Raw genomic sequence first — 3,364 nt, forward strand, 5'->3', positions numbered from 1 at the left:
GTTTTGACCTCTATATGAGACGTTTTTCAAAGACTGCATTCATTTTAAAAAAAAACCATAACCTTTATTTCATCAATAAAGGTTTAAAAAGCTTTACGTAGATTATCAAATAATGATAATCTAAAATATCCTGTTTACACACGACCATTACATAATGGTTTACAATACAAATATGTTACAACAAAATAAGTTTCTTGAATGCAGTTTTTACACAATATCATACAAGCATGGACTCCAAATCTCGTCCTTATTTAAGTATGCGACAACGGAAGCTCTTAATAATCACCTGAGAATAAACATGCTTAAAACGTCAACAAAAATGTTGGTGAGTTATAGGTTTAACCTATATATATCAAATCATAATAATAGACCACAAGATTTCATATTTCAATACACATCCCATACATAGAGATAAAAATCATTCATATGGTGAACACCTGGTAACCGACATTAACAAGATGCATATATAAGAATATCCCCATCATTCCGGGACACCCTTCGGATATGATATAAATTTCGAAGTACTAAAGCATCCGGTTCTTTGGATGGGGTTTGTTAGGCCCAATAGATCTATCTTTAGGATTCGCGTCAATTAGGGTGTCTGTTCCCTAATTCTTAGATTATCAGACTTATTAAAAAGGGGCATATTCGATTTCGATAATTCAACCATAGAATGTAGTTTCACGTACTTGTGTCTACTTTGTAAATCATTTATAAAACCTGCATGTATTCTCATCCCAAAAATATTAGATTTTAAAAGTGGGACTATAACTCACTTTCACAGATTTTTTACTTCGTCGGGAAGTAAGACTTGACCACCGGTTGATTCACGAACCTATAACAATATATACATATATATCAAAGTATGTTTAAAATATATTTACAACACTTTTAATATATTTTGATGTTTTAAGTTTATTAAGTCAGCTGTCCTCGTTAGTAACCTACAACTAGTTGTCCACAGTTAGATGTACAGAAATAAATCGATAAATATTATCTTGAATCAATCCACGACCCAGTGTATACGTATCTCAGTATTGATCACAACTCAAACTATATATATTTTGGAATCAACCTCAACCCTGTATAGCTAACTCCAACATTCACATATAGAGTGTCTATGGTTGTTCCGAAATATATATAGATGTGTCGACATGATAGGTCGAAACATTGTATACGTGTCTATGGTATCTCAAGATTACATAATATACAATAAAAGTTGATTAAGTTATGGTTGGAATAGATTTGTTACCAATTTTCACGTAGCTAAAATGAGAAAAATTATCCAATCTTGTTTTACCCATAACTTCTTCATTTTAAATCCGTTTTGAGTGAATCAAATTGCTATGGTTTCATATTGAACTCTATTTTATGAATCTAAACAGAAAAGTATAGGTTTATAGTCGGAGAAATAAGTTACAAGTCGTTTTTATAAAGGTAGTCATTTCAGTCGAAAGAACGAAGTCTAGATGACCATTTTAGAAAACATACTTCCACTTTGAGTTTAACCATAATTTTTGGATATAGTTTCATGTTCATAATAAAAATCATTTTCTCAGAATAACAACTTTTAAATCAAAGTTTATCATAGTTTTTAATTAACTAACCCAAAACAGCCCGCGGTGTTACTACGACGGCGTAAATCCGGTTTTACGGTGTTTTTCGTGTTTTCAGGTTTTAAATCATTAAGTTAGCATATCATATAGATATAGAACATGTGTTTAGTTGATTTTAAAAGTCAAGTTAGAAGGATTAACTTTTGTTTGCGAACAAGTTTAGAATTAACTAAACTATGTTCTAGTGATTACAAGTTTAAACCTTCGAATAAGATAGCTTTATATGTATGAATCGAATGATGTTATGAACATAATTACTACCTTAAGTTCCTTGGATAAACCTACTGGAAAAGAGAAAAATGGATCTAGCTTCAACGGATCCTTGGATGGCTCGAAGTTCTTGAAGCAGAATCATGACACGAAAACAAGTTCAAGTAAGATCATCGCTTGAAATAAGATTGTTATAGTTATAGAAATTGAACCAAAGTTTGAATATGATTATTACCTTGTATTAGAATGATAACCTACTGTAAGAAACAAATATTTCTTGAGGTTGGATGATCACCTTACAAGATTGGAAGTGAGCTAGCAAACTTGAAAGTATTCTTGATTTTATGAAACTAGAACTTTTGGAATTTATGAAGAACACTTAGAACTTGAAGATAGAACTTGAGAGAGATAAATTAGATGAAGAAAATTGAAGAATGAAAGTGTTTGTAGGTGTTTTTGGTCGTTGGTGTATGGATTAGATATAAAGGATATGTAATTTTGTTTTCATGTAAATAAGTCATGAATGATTACTCATATTTTTGTAATTTTATGAGATATTTCATGCTAGTTGCCAAATGATGGTTCCCACATGTGTTAGGTGACTCACATGGGCTTCTAAGAGCTGATCATTGGAGTGTATATACCAATAGTACATACATCTAAAAGCTGTGTATTGTACGAGTACGAATACGGGTGCATACGAGTAGAATTGTTGATGAAACTGAACGAGGATGTAATTGTAAGCATTTTTGTTAAGTAGAAGTATTTTGATAAGTGTCTTGAAGTCTTTCAAAAGTGTATGAATACATATTAAAATACTACATGTATATACATTTTAACTGAGTCGTTAAGTCATCGTTAGTCGTTACATGTAAATGTTGTTTTGAAACCTTTAGGTTAACGATCTTGTTAAATGTTGTTAACCCAATGTTTATAATATCAAAAGAGATTTTAAATTATTATATTATCATGATATTATGATGTACAAATATCTCTTAATATGATATATATACATTAAATGTCGTTACAACGATAATCGTTACATATATGTCTCGTTTCAAAATCATTAAGTTAGTAGTCTTGTTTTTACATATGTAGTTCATTGTTAATATACTTAATGATATGTTTACTTATCATAATATCTTGTTAACTATATATATAACCATATATATGTCATCATATAGTTTTTACAAGTTTTAACGTTCGTGAATCACCGGTCAACTTGGGTAGTCAATTGTCTATATGAAACCTATTTCAATTAATCAAGTATTAACAAGTTTGATTGCTTAATATGTTGGAAACATTTAATCATGTAAATATCAATCTTAATTAATATATATAAACATGGAAAAGTTCGGGTCACTACAGTACGTACCCGTTAAATAAATTTCGTCCCGAAATTTTAAGCTGTTGAAGGTGTTGACGAATCTTCTGGAAAGAGATGCGGGTATTTCTTCTTCATCTGATCTTCATGCTCCCAGGTGAACTCGGGTCCTCTACGAGCATTCCATCAAACCTTAACAATTGGTATCTTGTTT

The sequence above is a fragment of the Rutidosis leptorrhynchoides genome, chromosome 7 (assembly GCF_046630445.1).
Source record: "Rutidosis leptorrhynchoides isolate AG116_Rl617_1_P2 chromosome 7, CSIRO_AGI_Rlap_v1, whole genome shotgun sequence".
Taxonomy (NCBI): Eukaryota; Viridiplantae; Streptophyta; class Magnoliopsida; order Asterales; family Asteraceae; genus Rutidosis; species Rutidosis leptorrhynchoides.